Source organism: Aulonocara stuartgranti (assembly GCF_965226115.1).
Source record: "Aulonocara stuartgranti genome assembly, chromosome: 16".
In the NCBI taxonomy this organism is placed as follows: Eukaryota; Metazoa; Chordata; class Actinopteri; order Cichliformes; family Cichlidae; genus Aulonocara; species Aulonocara stuartgranti.
The window spans coordinates 32,286,907-32,310,751 of NC_138952.1; the positions used below are offsets into that span (position 1 = coordinate 32,286,907).

A 23,845-nucleotide genomic window follows, 5' to 3' on the forward strand; every position below is an offset into this window, starting at 1 on the left:
ACAGCTAATCATAATTGAGGCGCGTCATCCTGCTGTGTTGACACATTATTGTTTGCTGATGTAAACAAAACAAGGCAAGCAAACCCAAACACCATACAACACTCCAACTAAATTGCAATCTATGGTTTGTCTCTGTGTGAGGTCAGGTTAAAACAATCTGTCTACACTTTTGTTACCATTCGAAATGAACATTATGCCTTTAAAATCAGATTTTTTAAAAATATTTTCATAAACTGGCATGGTTTATGGCTCCTGCCTTGCCCATGAGCACTGCTGCAGCCTGAGTCACCCTGGGAATGCCAGTTGCACGCCACCTCTGCTTGTTTTGCGCTGTCAAGAATAGCACGCACTTCGGTAGAGAGCAGCAGCGAAATGACATGACTCACAAAAGTCACCGACGCTCAGTTAATTATGCGAGATTCATGATCTTTTGAGTGCACAGCCAGCGACTGAACAACACGCCAATTTGCATATTTTTCTGGAAATTTTCAACATTTCACAGAAGCAGAACTAATGTGACAGGACTCTAACTGAAGGCTGCACTTGAGTGTGCACGATCAGCTGTTAAAAACTGAGACACAGCGCTGCCTGGAGATCGATTAGATTAGTCGACACGTATAGATCAAACACTTCGCTACCTGCTCCGTTGCTCACAAACATTACAACAAACTTTAAGTCAGTTTGAATTTAAAAAAAAATTAAAGGGCTGGTGTCAGTTTTCAAACGATTTTTAGGGGAAAAAAGTTGCAAGTTTGGTAAAAAGCACATTAATTGGTGGTAACGTCTAAAGATATGACAGTGGCTTTAAAGGTTTCCATGATTGTATAACAGAGTAATGCGAGCCTTTGAAGTGCCACTTTTCCCAGCTCATATCACGTAGTGTGTCCTCGTTGCAGTAACTGCTGGGATCTGCTGTGTTCGATTTGAACTTCATAAAAAAAAAGTTTGTTTAGCAACAGCAACCTAGTGATCTCAACTGGAAAGCTGCAGGCAGTAATTTGCTCCTAATTAGACACGTTTCCTTTAGTGCCTAAAGGGTGAATGTTGAACTGCACAAGTACAATGTGTGTATAAGTGTTTGTGCTCCTGTGCATTTCTGTGTGAGATAAACATCGAGAGTTGTTGAGCCGTGAACTCCTGCCGCTCTGTAACTTGCCTCTTCACCCGCTTCCCGCTAAGTCTTCATTAAACTGCCTGATTCAGTTACCAGTAACTGGAGCTTAATTAGGAGAATTTGATTTTCGCTGCTGGGTCTCGTGGAGAATGTTGATAGTCACTTCTTATGGACAGAAAATGAGTGAGATGCTCTGCGGTGGGCTGCAAAAGTTTCAGCTTGCAAAAAAAAAAAAAAAGTTCCAGGTTGGAGACTGTGCCTCCAGTCTGCTTTGATTCATGCTGTTTTTGAAAGCTTTACTAGTTCTTCACATAAGTTCACAGGATGACCACCAAGAAGAAAGAGGACTTTCAAGGATTCAAGATAAGATTCAAATTAAGATGGACAGCATCTGTTGTAATTGCTCTGTATATATGTCTCTGTGTGTTTGTGCTGTATGTGTGGGTCTGAAACATCTAAACATTAGAGGTGAGCAGGTCAATCTAAATATCCATAGTGTCGATACCAACATTGATATTGGTATCAGGCCGATACTAGTGTGATGGGATTGATACTTTGTGTCTATCCCCTAAGTTCAGCACTAGCAGCACTGAACTGTGTTAAACAACTTTTTGCAAATGAAAAACTATTGCTCAAACATGCACTATGAAAAAATTCTGAACCTTTTTGTGTTGACTATCATGTTTATTTTGATTTCTAGCCTATAGCACATCTAAACAACCAATCTGACCCACAGTGTTTTAGCGGAAGGCACATTTACCTACCAGGTCTCCAACAAACACAGTTTCAAACTGCATGAAAAACTGAACGGTGTGTTTTGTTGTGTTAACTCATTATTGTGGAAAGTAAAAAATCGCAGTGATTTAGTGGTCATTAAAATGTGCAAATTGATGATGATTCAGCTCATAAATCATCGCACTGTGCTCTGCACTGCATAAGCTTTATAGGTTAAAAGTATCGGCATTAATATCAGCAGTACTGGCCCTGTATTCACTTGGCATTGAATATATACCAAAATTTGCAGTATTGCGCAGTATTACTAAAAATACTTTCAGGACTCCATCCATCCATTTTCCTCTGCTTAGCCAATTCAGGGTCCAAGCTGCCATAGGCTGAGAGCTTTCCGGGGTACAACCTGGAAAGGTCGCCAATCTGATGTTGGGCTAACACCGACAGACAATCATTCACACTCACATTCACATCTATGGGTAGTTTAGAACCACCAGTTAATCCTACCCCACTAACTGTATGTCTTTGGACCTTGGACAGCAGCGCTAACCACGCTGTCCTGCTTCTGCACTCATTTTTTATTATAATAAATTTCACGAATTGCTGCTGGTAGATATATCATGCATTTCAGTGTACATTCAATCCAATAGTGATAATAAGAAAATGTGATGTTTGCGATATTTCAGTTGGTGACGAGTTTCTCTGCGTCTCTCCGTGTGTTCTGTCAAAACATTTCAGAACAAAAGAAAAAAAACGGTGCCATTTTCATCCAAACCCGTTGCAATTTTTCAGTCTCGATGTTTTCTGACTGAGAGTGACGTCTTTATTGCTGCTATCAACAAAACTCTTGCTGGTTCTCTGTTTTTTTCACCTGATCTGCAGAAACGCCTCACGAGCACCACGATTGGTGAATCTGAAATGTCCCACGCTAAGATGAAGGTGCTCACACAGAGGTCTGGAGCCAAACGTTGGCCCTGATGTTACCTATTGTTATCTGTCTTACTTAAATCTCGGCTTTGCTGCTTGATTTGCACCGAGCCCAGTATCACATTCATGCCACTTGTGGTCAATAAAGCCATACTGAATCTGAGCAGGGTCATGCAATCCCAGATCCTGTCTGCACGACTTTCTTGTGTAGATGCGGGACATTGAAGTGTGTGTGTGTGTGTGTGTGTGTGTGTGTGTGTGTGTGTGTGTGTGTGTGTGTGTGTGAGAGAAAGTGAATAAGACTTTAGGTCACAGACTAAGCAGTTTATGAGAATTCTTCCTCCTCACTTGTTGCAGTGAATAAAGCCTGATCCCACACTGACAGTGGAGATTATGGGGAGTTTCTGTGTGTGTGAGCGGACACTTCCTGCTGCTCAGCCCTAAATTCTCGGCTTAGCTCCATGGAAAATCCTCTTTACTGTATTTTTCTACCTGTCTTTCTCACACTTAAGTGTCTCAGCATCAAGCTGGAGAATGTGGTCGAAGAACTGGGTGCTTAATTAGCTGACTAAGAGTTTGATATGCACTTCATATTTATTATTACTATAAAACAAAGCCTTTTATTCTTTGGTTCCAACCTAAATGCCCTTTTAGTTAATTTCTGCATTTATGTGATAACATCCTATAAGATGTACAGTTAATAAATCATCATTAGTGAACTTTATCATTCCTCTTTGATTCATTTTTGCTCCTCTGTGTTGAAGTGAAAGAAACAGCAGCCATATCACGGCAGCTGACGACACAAGAGGGATCGCGAGTCTGAGCTGCTCCTTCAGGTTGCCTTAGAAACCAAACCAGGGCTATTTGTTCCAATTTGCTCTGTGGCACTGAGATCAAAAAGCTTGGAACCAAATGTGCTCTCTGTATATTAGCATCTGTGTTTGGTTCGACACAGTTTAGGCGTCTGTGTGCCGCATTTACATCTGTGTGTTCGTTTACAGTTGAGCCACATATTGGTTGTGTTGTTTGTGCGAGTCGAGTCAGGTTTAGGGCTTAATGTGCTTGAACTATACTGAACTTGGTGGTTTGTTATTGTCCAGTTAGGCCATCAGTTGTTACAAAGGCCTCTCGCAGGTCCCTCTTTCCCTTCAGCCCCCCGCCCCCCAAACCCCATTAAGGTTGGGGTTTAAAAAGCCGTTCCCGCTCCGCCTTCTCTCCTTCATTGAAAAGTTGGCGGTTTGTTTACGAGACCGCCAGCACTTCTTTGTGGTTCTGCGCTCTGCTTATGAGATGGAGGCGAGTAGCTAGTGAAACACTCACCCCTCCCCCTTCCTTCTCTGTCTCCTTTCCCCTTCTAACAGAATCAATTTGAAAAGGACAGACGGCCCTCACAGCCCCCTGTGCCTACACCCCAGTGATGCTTAGCTGGTGAGTACACTTTAATCTTTTTCATTTGGAGCCTCCGTGTCATTTTCATGCACTACTTTGACTGGTTTCTATATCCATCTCTGAATTGCTGCTATGCAGTGGTGCAGCAAGTTAGTTGACTCTTTTTACTTTTATCCTCAATTTTTTTCCTGGGAAACAACAACATTTCTCTCTGGTCTTGTGGATGAAGGATAGCAATTACTCTTTTCCTCTCATTCTAACTTTATTTAAATGTCTTCCACTCCCCCCAAGACCAAAAAGAAGTCTCACTGGCCTTTGTGGTAAAAGTAAGGCAGTCTTTTTTGGTGAAAGTCCTTTATTCTGACTGACTGAAGTGATTTGAAAGGCAGTGGGGAGAGTTTTGCAGTAGAGGCGGAAGAGAGGAGGATAAGCAGAAGTGGTGGGGGCAGGTAGGGGTGGAGGGGTTTCATGCAGGCTGCTAACGGTCAAGGTTTACCTTTCCACCTCTCTTTGTCCCTCTATTTCTATCCATCTCGTTCAATCAATCAAACTATGATGCACAAGCCACGCATCAGTTATCTACAACTCGAATTGTTGTACTTAAAAATGAGTTAAAAACAGCACAATGCCAACAAAAAATAAAGACAAGGATAAAATAAGTGAGTGTCAAATTGATGCTGGATAGTCAAAAGTACTTTTTTCCATGTGAAAGCGAAGCACTCCGGTCGTCGACAGCCTTGTGCCTAATTGACACAGCACAGTGAAATTATTATACAGGTGACATGAGTGCATAATCATCTTTTGAAATCACCTTCACCAGAGCAGGCTGGGGCCATTCTCAGAGCTTTTACATGCCTTTTTTAATTCAGCTGTAGCAAGAGCAAGAAAGTTGGGTCATTATTCCGTCCATCAACACCTGACGCTTGAAAGTTTATCTTATGTAACGTTTTAAGATATTTCTACGGTGGGCCGGAGAGTTGCAACGTAACCAGCAAATAGACAAACCCTGCAAAAGCACACAAAAGGCAACGGAAGTAGGAAAAAACTCAGAAAGTACAACGGAAGTGTTATAGTGGATTTTTTGGGTGGGGGTTGTTTTTGCATATAGAAACTGAAACACACGAATAAATGCACTGAGAGAAAACGAAGTGGAGATTCATCAGTGTTGTGAGGGAGAGAAATATGCAGTCAGAGTGTATTTTAATCACATGAGTCATGTAATACTAAACTTATATATTTGCTATTAGCTGCTCACTGTTAGCTTGTCACTTCTGGAGCTGTTCCTTCATGTTCTCGTCTCCCCCCAAAACACTTCCCTTGTGTTTTGTGTGAAGTGGTTTCTCTTTTTAAAAATGTTTCCTGGTGTTTTCTTAACTTGCTGTGCATTTAAACTGTCAGGGCCAGATTTAATCATCCGGCCAAACCGTGTCAGTAAGGCCCGTCACCATATTAGGTTTTGACATTAAACCCTATGACTGGATGAACTGTGGCGAAAATTAAGTAAAATGTTGGTTTTCTACTAGAAAAAATTAATTATACTGTTAAAAAAAAAAGAGTGAAGGGAAGTGTAGTGCAGCTTTTTGTGCAGTTATAGAAAGTAGTCTGTCCATAATTGCACAAAAATGTACACAAAGTACAACAGTTTTTTTCTAAATGTGTTATTAACGTGGCATTTTTAAATCTCATAGCTATGTTGGTGAGTACAGTTGGAATGTGATTGTCCCCTGAGGGAAGGTATCCAGATTACAAAAAAACTGAATAGTAGGCATGTTTGAAGCTAAGTTTTTAATATATGCAAGCTCTCCTGGAGTTTGGATGATCTGATATCGTCGTGTTGGTGTTGTTCCCAGATCATCATGAAAATGTTGTTCCAGGTTCAACATCGCAAGTGACCAATCACATTGTTGTGACGTTATTCTTTTGTGCGCCAAGCCATTTGGGCATTTATGAAATTACAATGTTGCAAGGACAATATCAGTTCTGCTTACCGTTTATTAAAGCGTTAGGGTTAGGGTCAGGGTCCGTTGATCGGCGGACAGAGGCGGTTTCTCGCAGCTTAAGTACAGTTTTTGGTTTTACGGCGGTTTTTCCCAATGTCGCAAAAGAATGATGTCACAACATTCTGATTGGTCACTTGCAATGTTGATCCTCGAACAACATTTAGTATGATGATCTGGGAACAACACCAACACGACGATATCAGATCGTGCCTTGAGCATGTGCTAATGAACAGAGGTGGTGAGAAAACTGTTGGCCTACATGTTTTAAACACAATGGCATGCAGAGTGAGCTCAAACTTTCATTTAACTTGTCTCAAATACCTTCACACACACACACAAACACACATATTCACTGAAGCTGAACATGAGCCAGAGTGACATAAAAAAGTTTTTAGAAGGTCTTTTAGTCATTTATCAAATCTGTGAAAATGTGGAGGAGAGCAAAGTGAAGGAAACAACATCTAATAAAAATCTATCCCTATTTGTGAGATTGTTTTTTTTTTGTTGCCTGGATATCATATTCTTTGCTGTCCCAGTGCTCATTCAGCTATGTAAACTAGATCCTATTGTTACGTAAACAGTTCAAAAAAACGCCTTGGATAACAGATAGTCAAACTGACGAGCTGAAAGTCAAACGTTTGGCATCCCCTCGGAGAAAATGACCTTGTTTACTGAGCGACTGAGCAAAAATGTTGTACTCCTAAAATCAGAATTTATGCATCATTGATTTTTTTATTTTATTTTCATAAAATATATAATAGGGTTATTTGTAATGTAGCAACTTTATTGACTTAACCTTGACTCAACTGGACCTATATATATATATATTAAAGCACTTTTCATTGCATTGCAAATCTAACCTTGCGTATTTGTTCACACTGCACAAAGTATTTAAATAGCTCTAACTTAATCAGAATTAGTGAAATATGAAGGCTGTTTGGATACTTTTTATTAAAACGTAAGCAAGTGATGCCACTCAATTTTTGCTTTCTGTGGCTTTATTCAGTCTCAAGTGTATCTATCATCTTGGTTTTGATTTCAAGCCCTTTTTATCTTCTGCCCAATTTCTCCTAAAATTAGTAGAGACTGCTCTTGCTCCAATCTCAACCACTTCTTTCTCTGTATTTAATATCCCTGAAGGCCATCCCTGGAATTTGCTTATTTTCTATTGCTCCACTCCCCTTGCTCAGCACATGCATTCAGCTCACTTTCTCTATTCAATTCAATTTGTGGCCTAAATATCTCCCCCTAATATGTGTCAATGGAGTAGAGTAGCAGTGCTCCCTCTCTGGCTGCTTTGAAGAAGCTCCACTGCGTTTGTCTTGGTTCTCTCTGCCCCTCTGGGAGGAGATCAGGGGCTCCAATCGTGGTTGGCATGATGTCTCCTGCAGCCCCGCTGTTGTTTGCTGATATTTAGTTCAGGATAACAATAAGCCGGAAGAAAACAAGCTCCTTTCAGGCCAATAAGAGATGGAAGGGCTGGACTGAGAGGGAGAGAGAGGCCTAGAAAAAAAATGGGGGTGGGAAGACATGGGTCTCATCCCTGGACGGGGATGCTCTTTAAAGTATTCTGTTTGTGGCCCCCAGGGCCGAATTAAGGGAGCGTCATTATCCCTGGCAAATTACCACGCTGCCTTTGTGGTCCAGCCATGGTACATTAGGGTGCCTTAAAACGTGGCTGAGCTGTGCCTATTCAGTTTGCGAAAGTGGGGCCACTGGCAGATCCTTGGCCTGACTCACAGAGGAGGCATTCACGCCCTATCGGGGGGGATGGTGACAGCAATGATGGTGATGGAGAGGTTCTCTTGAGATGAGTAAAGAATCTCTCGGGCCAAGGCTGATGTGTGATCTTCAATCACGTGCCAGCTGATGATGTAATCATTTGGCTTCATCGAGGGTTTGAGCCGCTGAGCAAATCCGGGCCCTGACTGAGACATTCCTGAAGATTTCCACGGCAGTAGCAGGAATTAAATTAGATCCAGTCTTTTAGTGGAATAATAATAATTATAATGATAATACGTTTTTTTGCTGTTAGATTAAGATAAACTTTCATATTCCTGCTTTATTATTATTATTTCTTTATAATAAAATATTTTTTTGTCAGGATTTGATTAAATATTAATCAGCCTTTGACCTTTTTTCCGCCAAATTTCAGTAGTTAGCTTAAAAATATAAGAGTTGTGGTTTTGCTTTAAGGTGTACAGTTATCAACAAGTACAAAGAAGAAGAAATGGCTGTGGATGTTTTACTTGGTCAGTGCTTTCATGTTTCAAGAGGCAGTTAAGATAACTGAAAAATTCCAGTGTCTTGTATCCAACGCTGAAAGTGAGCAGGAGGGGCTGATTTCAGAAGAAATGTCAGATCCTTTGAGCCTGTGCGAAGGATTTCAGTAGTTGCAGAGTGTCTGCAACAAATAAATGTCTCTGAGTTCTGTATGGCATCCACTACAAGCTGTGAAGGAAGCTGTTTTTTTCTACATACACTTTTTGCAGATTTTTTAGTCTTTACTGCAACAGGACAGTGAAGAGAAGACAGGAAAGCTGGGAGTCACGGAGTAGATAGCCACAGATTTGGTGGATTTAAACCCGGGCTTCTGCATTAGCCTTACTGCATATTGGGTCACCTGCTCAGCCCAGTGAGCTAAATCGGCACCCCGGCAAGCTTTGTTTTAAACATTTGCAGGTAGCTCACACTCAGCGAACGTTGATCCTCTGGGTCTGAAACAGTTAAATTAAGTTTTCATCCGATGCCAAGTAAAGCCAGGGTGCTCCATGAGCTATTATGTCAAACTCTTCAAAGAAAACTAAATAAGAGCGCTGCTGAAGGCGCCGCAAAAGTTCTAGTGTGTGAAATATTTGTTCTTGGCACTTTGCCTTTATTTATCATCCAATCAACTGGAAGCTTTACCTCAGCGATTGATGTCTCCCTCATTTTATTTTTCTTACCATGATAGGTGGGAGATTTCATTACTTTCCAACATTGTTTCCGGGTTTTATGAACTCAATCCCTCCGCTGAAGTAGATGAAGAAAGGGAGGAGGGCTTTTGTCCAGGGGCTGTGGCAGAAAACCCTGAGCCTGTAAATCCTGTGCTGATCTTTGGATCATTAAGCTGTGAGCCCTCAGTCCTTTGGTTCTTTATCACCAGGCCTGGATCCCAGGCCATAATAGAGGCTAACTGGCTAATGATTAGCTGTCTACTGCAGCTACTTGAAAGCTGACTGCTGCTGCTGCCAATCTGAATGAGAGGAGGTTTTAAAAACATATAAATCCTTAAATGTGTTTCTCTTTTTTCCCCTCTCAAACCTTCTCTCTCAGGATCTGGAACTATTCAGTTCTTTACAAAGCTTATTGTGGAATGATGAGTGTTTTTTTTCTCCATCTTCATTTTGTATGAAAAGCCATGTTGACTTAAGCTATTGTTGATTTGCATATTTTAAGCCGCTTGCTCGTGTAACTACTTTACAATAGGTGTTGGAATGGCTTGTGTACATGCTTGTTAATTTGACAAACAGCATTACCTTCTCCCCGTACTGCCTCTGAAGTAATCGCCTTGTCTCTAAACAAGCTCCATGGAGCTGAAAGGAAGGGGATGGAGTCTGAGAGGCAGTGTTTTGGATAACAATCACTTTGTCTTCCTCCTATCAAAAATCCTTGATTACTTGATTATTCAGGAACCACACAGGCATATGAATATGAAACTTCTCACCCTTTGAAGCAAACATAAGAAACAGCTGGGATGAAATCTTCTTTATTTAAAATGTTGCCTGCGAATTAACTAGTTTGGAAGAGCGATCTGGAAGACGGCGCTACTGCGTCACTAATTGACAGACTCGTGGTGTTTACATCGTTTCGTGCTCCATAATTGGGGGAAAAAGGGTAATACACAATGGTTTTCCTTCAAGAATTCAAGTGTGTTAATAAAGCTTGTTATTTAAATTTTTTATTCATCCTTTATCTGTGTAGGTTTCTCTCGTTTAAATCACGGACAGGACCCTATTTTGTTACAAAAAGCTCAAGCTTGCGAGAAAAAGAGGGATCCTGAATGAGTTTTGTTTTCCACAAACATAGATGTAAATCGCTATATCGTGGGTCGCATGAGGAATGAGAATGTGTTCCATCGAATTAGATGCCAAACATGTGGAGACAAGGAGGCAGAGAATAAGAGAGGCTGGTTAGGTCTTCTGCTTATGTACTTGAGGGTCATCAGCCTCTGATGATAAGCTGCTGGCTAAGATGGGGATTATGCTCAGGACTTGTTGAGGACAAGGATGTGGACAGCTGCAGGAAAAAAAGGTAGTTTTTCCTTTTGTACATCTTTGAAGTACGAGTCCACCTGAGGAGCATGAGCATATGTGGTGCATTATGTCTTTGTGGAGCCACGTGGCCACAAGGCCATAAGGCTGCCCGCACACACACACACATCTAGACTTGTGTGCATCATCCAAGACTAGCAAACTGTGGAAACCACAGCATTTCTTATAGTTAATGTAACATACAAAGTCAAACTGAGAGGAAGCTCAGCACATCTGAGGATCAGGGAAGGATTATGTGTACATATCTGCTGCATTCTGTAAGAAAGAGTCCCAAATGTTTGCTTTTCCCTGTGACTTCACTTTTACAGAGGGCGTTGACTCGATTTTTAACACAAGGGTCTAAAACTAGAGGGTGTCACATATCCCTTTAAAACAAATATGTGATTTGGACCGGACTCAGTTAGTCTGTGATGGGATTAAAATTCCAGTCTTTGGCAGTCTGACATCCAGGATGCTCATCCAGTACTCTGGCCACACACCTTTATCTCTGGGGGGCACACTGCTTCCTGCATTGGCACTAAATGTTGGCAACAAACAGAATTCCTAGTGGTCTGGTTTGGCTGATTCTAAAATGTGCCTTCTCTGTTGCTCCTGTGAGGAAGATTACCTTCCCTGTCTTTAACTCGCTCTTACTTTTACCCCGAGAAAACACAGGCTGTCTAAGGCAATCAAACACAGTACATTTCTTCTATATAAGTTGTGATGTTAACCTTAACTTGTATATGAGCCCGTAACCACGTAATGCACAGCTATAAATCCAGCTTTAGTGTGTTAACACATCTGAAATCCTATTAGAAACCCTTGATTTATTTTGGGCTAAATCAGCCTCACCTAAATCAGACCACAAGTAGAACTTAACTCTCTCCTCTGTTAGATTTTTTTAAACCACCACTTTCACTCTCCACAACCTGTGGAGCAAACTTGCTGTCTGCTTTTTAGTCATTCAGTAAGGATTAGTGGCACTGTGTGTTTTCTAATTATAGAGCTGGACTGTGCTCTCTCCTCCACTGAGGGGTCACATCAAGCCCACCAGGCTCTCAGCCAGGAGCTTAGTCACAACTCTTAACCGCTACTTTCACACATTTATGCCTGTGTTTCTTAATTTGATATCTTTTTAAAATTGCTATCTTTTTCTTCGTCTTTAAAAAAAAAAAATCACTGCATGCTCTGTTCTCTTTTTTTTTTTTTTTTGCGCCTGTCCATTTCTCTGTTTCTCCCTCTCCTGCTTGCTGAGTTCACAAGAATGACTTTTCATTTGGATAAAATAAACTCAATGAGGTAACTGTCAAAATAAATCACTTCCTATATCAAGGAGGAAACAAGTAAATGCCCGGGAGAAAGGGATAGCAATTCCCTTTTTTTAACCACACAATCAATCAGCTCCCCTTCACATCTTTTCACATCTTTTCATTCTTGCCGAACAATGGGTTTGATTAACCCCTCTGGGAAAGCTCATTATCCATTTCCATCACAAAGGTGTTTGTAAGGCACTTGGATTTGAAACGCCTCAGCAAAAAAACATAGATAAAAGGAATATATCGAGCTTAAAAAAAGAAAAGCCAATGATAAAAAAATGATGGCTGCCAGTCTGAGCTCATGCATCTGGTTTAACAACTAGCCAGATGTTGCTCCTGCATTCTTGATGTCAGTAAGATGTTTTGATCGTCGTGACTGCTTTGTGTGAGTTTGCCAACTTGCTTTAAAATCTCATCTTTTTCTCTGCCACTTTAATTAGATGAATTGAGTTGTGACAGTGGGACTTGAATTATATTATATGTATGAGTTTATTTTGATTATCAGAGTCTGTTAAAGACGTGCGGGAATACCATTGTTGAGCCAAATCAATTTCTCTTCTTCGAGGGACACCCAGGAAATAGTTCAATCCATTTTTAATCAAAGCACCTTATTATGCTGGACTTTGGGTTTGTGTCCTGTTTTCGCATCAGTTATTTGATGAAATGAAATGCACAACCATACAGCAATTGCAAAGATAACGGCTTGCCTTTTGAATTTAACTTAAAATGATTTATTTATGTTGTAAATATGTTATGATGGGCTCGAATTCTGGATATGCTTTGAGTGATATAATGCACACACATCTCTGTTTATCCTACATACGATCACAGTTTTAGCCATGTTCAAACTTTTTGATCCCACAGTCCCTGCATAGTGAGGACATGAGCAGACGACAAAATGTGTGGCAAGCAAATCCCTGCAGCTATGGTGTTGACAGAGTTGCTTTGTGTCAGTGTGTCCAATACAGAGATCGAGACAGGTTTAGCTTAACTTAGCTTAGCGTAGCCTAGCTTAGCCTAGCTACAAGACTAAAAGTCAAATTGCAGCCCAGTGATACCCACGGGAATAAAAATAAACATGATGGCAGTAAGCTACACAAGCCAGCGCACTCTAAGTGATGTTCCCAAACCTGGATAAATGGAAGGGTTCCAAATAAGTCATGCGGATCCATCCGCTCTGGTCACCTCTTGGGAAATAAAGGAACAGGCATAAAGTTGTTTGTTATTAGAGGCACAGCTACTTTGAGTGACAGGAGGGTGCCTACTATGCTGCTAGTTCTGTGCTAGGAATCACCTCAGCTAAGTCAAATCACTAAACTAGAAGGGATCTAAGTGTTGTTATCATTTGAAACAATTTCAGTGAAGTTATCTAAGAACTAATATCCTCTATACTTTTTACAGTTTATACAGTTTTGATGAGTGCTCATCAAAACTGGATAACAAGTACCGTTACTCCTGGTACCCAAAAATAACAATGTTCCAGCAGCAGGTGGTTAACATAAACATATGTGATACCATATGTGGCTATAGCTATTTTTATATTCATGATCTGTGGTAGAACCACACATCATATGACACACCCTCACGTAAATCCAATAGTAATTTGTGTGTTTATTGAAATAATTGAAGCACAGACAGTTTTTGTGTTGATCAGTCTATCCTTTTCTTACCATCTCCCTGTACTAGCTTACAGTAGATTGGGTAAAGGGATGGTCAACTGCAGGGATTCTCACAACAACAGCTTATTTAAAAACTTAAAATGGCCCTTTAGCCCTTATTACATTTCTCTGGACATATGGGAGTAGACCAAAACACCCTGCTCTAAATCACACAGACATATTATGAACTAACAAAACCTCTGAAATACTCCAGCTGGCCAGTAAGGCTTTGTAGTTTCCATTAACTTACATTTTTAACTTTTGTGGGCACATTTTCACCTCTCTTCTAAGCACACAAAGTAAACCTGTTTTTCTTTCTCACCCGTGAGTGTCTTTCAGTTGACTTTGTGTGATAATATAAGTACAAAGTGCCTTGAGGTCATCTGGATTTTATTTCAGTCCCTCTTCTTTTCTATGCCCACTTTATAAAAGGTACGTTCACTTCAAGATATCAAAGTGGGATTACTTGTAATTCTTATTCTTGTACAGGATGACCTCCTCCTTTTTGGTTGAATTAGGTGCCTTTACAGAATTAATTACTTTGAGCTTTGGGGCTGAGGAGATTTCTTCGTATTTTCAGTATCTGGGTCTTTTGTGTTCCCTCACACCAACATGAGAGAACAGGACTGACTGAGAAGGTGTTATTAGTTCTGCTCTCTGTTAATGTGAAAACATAGAATCAAGCCTAGATGAACGTGTGAAGGCTTAAGTGAAAAGTGCGAATGTATCTGGCTAAACATCCTGCACCAATTAGTTAATGATTAGACTGGTAATTAGGTCTTTGGGAATCGTACTCTTTGTGGAGCTGATTGATAGTGGCACTTGTTCACGCTGTTCATTTGAAGTTTTTGTGGATGCTCAGATTCTAAAACCCATCCACACGCATGCTTTGATGAAGATATCCACACCGCAGCCTCCAATTTACAGCTCAGCTTGATCAAACTGCTCATTTACAAAACTAATGAGAAAATGAACAAAAATTAAGAAATCATTTAGCTGTTGTATTACATGAAGACAAGAAGCCACATTTCTTTTTCTGCTGTGAGCAATTATATCACAATTACAACACAACACAGCCCCTTCGGGCGCTTGTCTGAGGGTGTTGAGCTTCCTTTTGGAGTTCTAAATGCGGCGTCGGAGGCGTGATGTGTGTCAGGGCGGGGAATAATTCCGCCAGCGATCAGTCTTGTTTTTATTTTCATCGCAAAAATTTCCTGGCATATTGCCTGGGTTATGCTTCAAGAAGACCATAGCTTACAAATTGCGCTGCAAGACCACATAGCAATTATACAGAATATGAGATGTTTTTTATTCCAATTACATCACAATAGATTTAATTATAGCTGCGTGTCTTTTTTGCATCAGGCTCTATCGCCTGTCTTTTGTTTGGGAGAGGATTCTTCACTCTCTGGACTGTAATCAGTGTTTGAAAAGACACTACGATCTGGGAACCAAGCGCTGGCACTGTTTAGGAGATGAAATGGAACAAATGATCCGCTGCAGCTTTTTCTGTTCATCTGTGATTCCAACATGTAACTGTCTCAGAAGAATAAGAACCATTTACATGTAGCGATCTTTTAAAACACAGATGAGTTGTTTTTTTTTTTTTAAAGATCTTGCCCAGGTTGACGGCACTTTCGAAACTCTCGAATTCATCCGTGAAGTTTAGACGGTTGGATGCGGCACAAAGCTTTTACTTCACTTCAAAACACTTTGCACTTGTTTGACTTCTTACGGTGTAGCTGCAATCTTAAATCCCTCTCCCTAACCCTTCCTCTTCCTCCTCCTTTGCTTTCTGTCCTTTTGAGAACAGCAGGATCTGACAGCCCTGAGCCGAACAGTGTGAAGTTTGTGAAATGGAAATGGCTTTGTGGTGTCTCCTAAACGCCTGACCACTTTATCTTATGTGTGTGTGTCTGTTGGTGTACATGTGTATATTTTTCTCTTTCTGTATGTGTGTGTGCGTTGTGCACATTTCTTTAGCTGTAGTTTCATGAGTCCAGAATGTGAAATGGACTTCTGAATCATTCTCTGCTGCCAGCTGGTGATCAGATTTTTCTTCCCCAGTGCGCAAATAAATAGGATCAGATGCTGCAATGTGTCTGCACTGGTGGCAAATTCTTTCGAGCCATTGCTAAACTATACAGTTATATGTTGTTTTTTAAAAACTATTATTATAGTGTTTATGTTGGAAAATAAAAAAAGGAAATGAAGAATACCCTGATTTTAGACCTATAGCTGATTGTCAAGCTCTTAAAATTCGTTAACTATGCAGAATGTGCCTCTCGTGTTCCCTCAGCCTTTGTTGCAGGCTGAAATTCAACATTTTGTTTTATAATAGTAAAAACCTAACCTTGCAGTCTTCTTCCAGCTCTTGTTAGCATGAAAGAGAAAAGCACTAAAACATCAAACATTATCAAATGACTCCTGAAATATAAGCCATTTCTGCACTATCTAACACAATGCTTCAGTGTGTTCCAGTCTACATTTCACTGAATACACTGCTTCTCTGTGACACAGTTTCCCTCCCTTGGTCTTTGAAGTGTAGCCAAAAGTCATGCATCGTGGCTTTTGCAAGCTTCTGAGCACAAGGCGAGACATAAGAGAAGTCGATTATACTTCTGTGTTCGGAAAATTGTCACTATATGTCACAATATAACAATACGGGCTTGCAATATAACTTGTCAACAACCGGTGACAGACTATAGCCAACCAGATGTCATACATTATGCAAGAGGACTAAGGTGCTTCAGGGTGGTAAGAAACACTGTACATATTGACTAACCAAAGTGTGCGATGACATGAAACCCAGACCTTGTACAACTTGGCTGATTCTGAGCTTGTGTTTACTGCACTCGCAGTTATATTTTTAGCTGTCTACTTGTCATCTGATCGCATGAATTTTCATGCCACGTGTACGGGAACAAAATGTGTCTGTGTCACGGGCCTTGTCAAATTTAAAATGTGTCAGATTCAAAATGTGTCAAACTACAAGATTCGAAGCGATGCTGTAAATCTATTTGACTGCAGTGACTGTTACTCGGGTGCTATTATGACAACTGACAAATCACAAATCTTGAGCTGACACCGTGTGCAGTGGCAGAGCAAAGCAATCTTTAAAGGGATGACCAGCTTTAGAAAACTCCTTACCTTTGGCCCTTTATTTTACCTCTGAATGGAAAATCACTGAAGAAAATATCTAAAGCCCTGAAATACTTTATTTGCAATGTCATGCAGACATACACTGTGAGGACTCGTGTATAATAAGCGTTTTAACCCCTATTTCATTATGGAAGCTCAGGACCATTGAAACATTTCAACCAATAAATCATTAGGTTGAACTTGTCCAAAAAACTCGCTGAAAAGCCTTCAGCTAATCCAAAATGCTGCAGCAAGAGTACTGACAGGGACTAGAAAGAGAGAGCATATTTCTCCTGTTTTGGCTTCCCTTCATTGGCTTCCTGTTAAATCCAGAATTGAATTCAAAATCCTGCTCCTCACATACAAGGTCTTAAATAATCAGGCCCCATCTTATCTTAATGACCTTGTAGTACCATATCACCCTATTAGAGCACTTCGCTCTCGCTCTGCAGGCCTACTTGTTGTTCCTAGAGTATTTAAAAGTAGAATGGGAGGCAGAGCCTTCAGTTTTCAGGCCCCTCTTCTGTGGAACCAGCTTCCAGTTTGGATTCAGGAGACAGACACTATCTCTACTTTTAAGATTAGGCTTCAAACTTTCCTTTTTGCTAAAGCATATAGTTAGGGCTGGACCAGGTGACCCTGAATCCTCCCTTAGTTATGCTGCAATAGACGTAGGCTGCCGGGGGATTCCCATGATGCATTGAGTTTTTCCTTTCCAGTCACCTTTCTCACTCACTATGTGTTAACAGACCTCTCTGCATTGAATCATATCTGTTATTAACCTCTGTCTCTCTTCCACAGCATGTCTTTATCCTGTCTTCCTTCTCTCACCCCAACCAATCACAGCAGATGGCCCCGCCCCTCCCTGAGCCTGGTTCTGCCGGAGGTTTCTTCCTGTTAAAAGGGAGTTTTTCCTTCCCACTGTCGCCAAAGTGCTTGCTCATAGGGGGTCATATGATTGTTGGGTTTTTCTCTGTATCTATGAAGCGCCTTGAGGCGACTTATGTTGTGATTTGGCGCTATATAAATAAAATTGAATTGAAATTGAATTGAACTTAGTGGATGTAAGTAAACTTTAAAAGCTAATTTAAAACACGGCCCCACTCTGAACCCATCCAAAGTTTTCCAGCTAATGTGTGTTTACAGAAATAATGACACACATGCAAACCCTACCAACCATAACCTCTTTGGTGGAGTTAAAAATTGTAGTTATTGGATGTAACTCCGGTTCTGTGAGGATGGGCTAAACCTTTTAATGATGTTTACTGTTTTTCTGTGGGGTGACTGAAGAGAAACCCTTTTGCTATGTCCCTGACTGCGAGGTCACACTTGCTAATGAAAACTACACAACATGGAAACTAGAGAGTGTTTCCTTTTATGAGGGATCACAACTATACTCAACAAAAGACAGTTATAGGAATATTTGGAACAAAACACTTTTCAGTGGATTTATTTTGTTATGGTTGCTGTGTGCTCCTGATGGGGATTTATAGCCCTCATACATTCAGTTTTTACATATGCTCAACTGGGAAAACACTTATTGACTGTGTGGGCTGTAGTATATCAGTTCATCTTGTGAAAAGTCAAAAAATCTTAAAATTTTCTTAAAAAGTCTAAAATAATGAGCCGTGTCTGGGTCAGCACTGCGGTGAAGCTGGAGCTGAATGAGACCTGCTGAAACTGGACCGTAGCTTATTATATCGCAGATCAGACCAATTAACGAGAAGTTGACACTGTTTGGATTTTCCCAAAGCAGTGCTGCCACTGACCTGTTGCATCCGTTTTGCCTGCAGAGCAGAGGCAGGTTGTTGTCTGAGGAGACTTGTTAGGAAGCAAAGAGCTGCTCTTTCCGCCTGCTGCATCATCTGCGATTCATTTTTCTCAGGAGAGCCCTCACACACACACTCTTACGTGCACACACACATGCTGCTGCTGATGGCCTTCTCAGTGTCACACATTACCTGATTTTTTTTTTTTTTTTTGTCATTTATGAGCAAAATCTGTGTGTGTTGGTTGGGCTTTGAAAGTGATTGTTTGATGCCAGCACACAGCAAAATTAATGCTTCTGCTAAAATTCCTCATTTTGAAATCACAAGGGCTCTTTGAACACATTGTGTCTTTGTGTGTTGTTAGTGTGTGCGCTTTTATTAAAGTTTTTGCAGCCAATCCCCAAGAAGCACAATGGTAGAGAGTGATGAATGCCCGCAGCCAAAAATCCAATAAGATGGATTTGGTGGGAACAGCAGCATTCGCTCGCTCGGCCACTCTCTCTTGCTTTCTGTCTGTTATTCCATCTAGCGCGCGCTCAGCCGCTCACCCAACAGCGTGGCTCCACATCACTCGTTTGTTCACAGCAGATCAGTGCTCTGTAATAAAAGTGGGAGGCAAGTCGCCGATCATTAATGCAATGCCACCTGTGTTTCCTGTCCACGGTCCAAGTCTGAAGAGGATTCACCAGAGCGGTCGGTGATCAGCGGCGATGGACACATCAAATGTCTGTTGTTGTCTCCACTGTGCACGACCGCTGAGCGCCGAAAGAGCTCAGCCTGCTGTACCGGCCACTTTATAGGCTTTGAGAAACACCAGCATGAATCCAATAAGCCTTCACTTAATTTCTTTCACACAAGATTTGTATTGGATTCCTGTGTTGCTGCCTGGTAGTGACTGTACACTTGAACATGTGCCTTTATTGTGTTTAAAGTTTAACTGGAAGAATTATGAAAGCACGGGCCAATGAATGAAACCTCGGCTGCCCCTAAGGAAATTTGTCTTGAACAAAGGGCCTTTCCAGCATGCATATAAAAACGTAATTACATCAGCAGGGGCTCTACATAAAGCACATTTAAAAGAGCAACACAGACACTTAATAAAAGATGGACACATTTCTGATGTAAAACTTTTCGATGACATTTAAAGTGAGATTTGGTTACACAGGTGGATGCTGCAGGGGATAAAGGGTGTGAACAGCAAGGCCGGACAAAAGGTCTGGGTTTGCTTTGATCTTATGAGCACATTTGTAAACACCGTCGCTGTGATCCAGGCCGGCAACTCAGATCAGTTCAAATGCTGCTAACATTTAAATGATTTCCTGACAAGCCACTGTGTTTGTTTGGAAGCTGGGTGCAGTGGGGACAACCCACTCGTTAGTAAAGTCATTTTATCAAGTCATGAAGCATTGAGCTAAATGTTTTCACCATCTTAGTGCTGTTTAAATCGAATATATGACAAGTGATAGTTGGATCAAGCTGTTAAAACTTGGACACCACATGGTCATTGGCTAACAACTGACATAAACTTGGTACTCTTAACCCTCCAGTTGGTTTCACCCCACTCGCCCATTCATTTCCTATGACCGGGAACACCACAGCTGTAACAAGGTTGATTAAAACACTCAAACTCCAATGAAAAGTTGTGATCCTCACTTTTATATGTTCAAGTGCATAGTGTGGAGGATGTCATTAGGCCTTGAGGCAATCGGATGTAAAACACAATATTTATGAGTGTTTTAAGTTTAAATTGGACAGATTTGCCTTCAACGCAACTGGAAGGTTAGTAATGACTAGGGATGGGTACCGGTGTCCGGTGCCATGATGGCCCCGGTTCTGACATAAACGGTAGTAACCAGACCGAAAAGCAGCGCACATTTCGGTGCTTTTTTCGGTGCTTTTTTTTCCTGAGCTGTGATACACTTCTAGCCAATCATTTTACGTTTCCGAGGATAGTAGGCGGGGCCAGGTACGTACGTTCTTTTAGAGCAGAGCTACAGATTAAAAATGTCCAAGGCAAAGCGGTCAAAAGTCTGGCTGTACTTCACAGCAAAAGATGCAAACTCAGCAGCAACAAGTGCTTTAAGCTGATACTGTGATACTGTCAAAGGAGGTAACACCTCAAATCCGATGAAACACCTGGCGACGCATAGCGTTTTTTTAAAAAGCCGAGAAATGCGCCGTATTTGATAGCTTGCTGCGAGACCTCACACCGAGCACATCTACTGCGGGTGGGTTGGCTGTTATGCAACATCCCCCAAAAACACGAAGAGGAGAGTCCTGGCCCCTAGCCCTGCCAGTGTAGCAGAAATGATGAGGATGATGATGCAGCAGCAGCCGTTCTTCTCTGCGTGAGTAGCTTAATGTTGTTCGTGTGTAATTTACGTTGAGTAGGCTAACCACGTTATTACATTAATGCATGTAAGGTGAACTAGCAAACACCGTCGTAGTTACATGCGGCTGTCTTCTTGTTTGATGGCAGATACTCCCTTCACCTTGACCAAAAAGGCTAAAAAGACCAAAGAAAAAGTGGAAAACAGCTGAACATGAGAGGTTTAGGACAAAGTTTGTGTTTTTTCCATTGTTTAAGCACTGCTTCCAGCCAAGAGTGATACCATATATGCCCCATAGCTGCAGAAAAGGCTAACATTGTTATCTTTTTACAAAAAACAGCTGAACATGAGAGGTTTTTGGACCAATTTTGTGTTCTCCATTCTTTAAGCACCGGTTTGAGCACCGGTTTGAGCACCGGCACCGTTTCAAAAGTACCGATTTGGCACCGGTATCGGATAAAACCTAAGCGATACCCATCCCTAGTAATGACTAAAATTTCCAAAACATATTTTACATTCAATACAATGCCATCTTTTCCATAAAGTGATGATGAAATTGTTTATTGAGGTCACAGAGCAAGGGAGTCAAAGGTCTTCCAGGCCAGCGGTCCCCAACCCCCGAGTCGTTTGGTATGCGACAGTTGAGGCTCAGGTGTGAAATTTATGATTGTCAGCGTTTTTATTGTTTTTTATAGTTATTTCTTTTAATCGTTCTTATTGTTAACTCTGTTTCCCTGGATCTTTTCCTGTGTGTTATGAATAAATCTTCTTTTTTTTGGTACCGGTACTGGTTTTATTTTGTTGTATTTATCCACGACACCGTGAAAATATTGTTCAGACATAAACCAGTCCGTGGACCGTGGCACAAAAAAGGTTGGAGACTGCTGGTCTAAGTGTGAGTAACGGGAAGAGCAATTACAGAGCAATTACATTCTCTTCCAATAGAGGGCAGTACAATTACCTGATCTAATTAAATGGGTTTCCAACTGCCAGTAAAACTGAAGAAGATGAAGAAGAAATTAATTCCATGAGGGCCCTAGCATGAGTAATCGTGAGAAGAAAGCAAAAATGTATACTGGTCACAAACTGATTCTGCTATACCTGGTGCGCGAGGAAAAATTATCAGTATGCTTTTTGTGACATTTTGTTTGTTAGTGTGCCGTGTGATTTTTCTAATGTGAAATATGTGCTGTGGCTCCAAAAGGTTGGGAAGCACTATTCTAGGCAATCAGAAGTATGTCGCCCCCTATTGGCCATTAAAGTATATGCAGTTTTAAGACACTTCCACATCAGCTTCACACTTTCATCTTCCATCTTCATATATCACAATAACAGTTTAATTTGCTGCCAGATTTCTCTTGGCTTCTTTTTTTCATGATTCTCGTTGCTAATCTAAAAAGAACAGACTGCAAGCAGGCAACTGGATCACAGCTTGGATTTGCTGCTGGTCATAGTGGAGACAGCTTTTGCGTTTGTGTGCACTTTCAAGCAAGGAGCTTATTGTCATTGTAAGTTTGCAAACTGCAGACTAGGCTGATGGATAAAAAAAATCCACTGAAATTAATAATTCTAAAAAGGTCTACCTGCCTCAGGCCTTTACTGCAGGTTGATGAGTTAAGGTCTTTGTGCTTGTGAGTGTAGTCAGTCAGTCGGTGTTGCTGTATTAATTTTCAAAATCCCCTCCCCCAAATTTATTTTTAGATCATATTTGTGAGAAAGAGAGAAACTTAATTGTGTGGTTCACCCTGATAACTCAACATATAGAGGAGGGGCAGATGAAATACCTGCTACTTCTCAGATTTGCTTGTGGGTAAAATCTAAATCCCTGCTCTACCCCTGCCTTACTCACTGTCAAATGGGAAATGAATGAAACTGCGGGTTAATAACTTAATACTAACTCCTGATCATCTTAATGTAAACTACCCAACTATCACTTAATGATTAGCCCTTAGGAATAAGAAGGGACTTGGGAGCTGCTCTAAAAGTGGAATCTGATTAATGCAGAACCATCTTAACGAATTACCTAAACAGTTATTTTCTCTTTCGTTCCTCAGTTTTGTAACTTTCAGTGTAGTATTACGATAGCGGTTAATGTCTTAAAAAGCAGGAGACATGAAGCATTTAAATTCACCTTATTAATAATGAATCTCAGTGTATAGCTTTGTCCTTAGTCAGTGATTATATCATTTCGAATATTCAGGGGACATTATTTTGGAAATTAATTATACTTTCCTTTCCTTTTTCACTATGAGGGCGCCAATAATGAAAGTACTTTATCTTAAATATTGGATATTGAATAATAACTGTTACATTTAACATTTGAGTTTGTCCAGTTAAAAATGAGTGATTTATTGCTCTGTTTCTGTATTGGCGCATAGTTGTGTTGATACTATCATGCGGTTTGTAGCAATATTTGGAAGAGGTGGGATTCCTCAGTTGCGTGGTGTAAAGATCTCAGTTATGAATCAGAGCTTTTTCCTCTGCATTGCTGGATTCCTCCTGTGGTTTCATGCTTCCTGGCTGCCTGTCTGCTACCCCTTACCTTTCTGCGGGGATATCCGGCAAGAGTCTCCAAGGTTGTCATAGCATTTGCTGCGCCAGCTGCTCCTCTTTCCCATAGGTAATGTACGATTGTCTGCCATTTGTAAGAAGTTGAACATGATTACCAGCAAAGTTTCATATTGTAATTACAAAGTTTGATACCGGGTAAGAAGTACAATAAAAATCAATCACTGTGTGCTTTAGCCTTGGAACGTCCACTTATCTCGATAATGACGATGAGTAATTTTCTTTTGGCCTCATTTCGAATTTTGAAAACTTGTGTCTGAGACTTAAGTGTCTGCGGCTTTCTTTGACTGTTATTAAGTTTTTATTTTCATCTACGGCTCAGAGTGAACAAGTAAAATGTCCGATCTGGGTCCATAATGTCCATATAGAAAGCTTTTTCTCAGCTAAAATTCAATAAAGCTATTTGAAAATGCTATATGTTATTTATTCTTTTTTATTTTCTATTTGTCACGTTACTGTAGTGTTTTCTCAGAGTGCTATAACAGAAGACACATAAAAAAGCACAGTAACGAGCTAAACAAATGGCCTGTGTTGTGTCTGGATGACCAAAGCCCTGAGCTCGGTGCTGCCATCCGAGCCAGTATGTGCTCACACAGCACAGCATAGGCACAA

At 40.8% G+C, this 23,845-nt stretch overlaps 1 protein-coding gene across 10 annotated transcripts in view; it reads left to right on the plus strand.

Moving 5' to 3' along the window:
* The window catches only part of sema5ba (sema domain, seven thrombospondin repeats (type 1 and type 1-like), transmembrane domain (TM) and short cytoplasmic domain, (semaphorin) 5Ba), a 194,935-nt gene that overhangs the window by 37,946 nt on the left and 133,144 nt on the right, over window positions 1-23,845 (plus strand). For 5 of the 10 annotated variants that reach the window (XM_082507351.1, XM_082507358.1, XM_082507359.1 and 2 more), the window contains exon 2: window positions 4,132-4,198. The exons of 4 other annotated variants lie outside the window; for them this stretch is intronic. The gene's annotated coding sequence lies outside the window, so the exon portion shown is untranslated. Of the gene's footprint in view, window positions 1-4,131; window positions 4,199-23,265; window positions 23,286-23,845 lie in introns of those variants that run through there. One more of the 10 variants, XM_082507357.1, reaches the window with a different exon arrangement.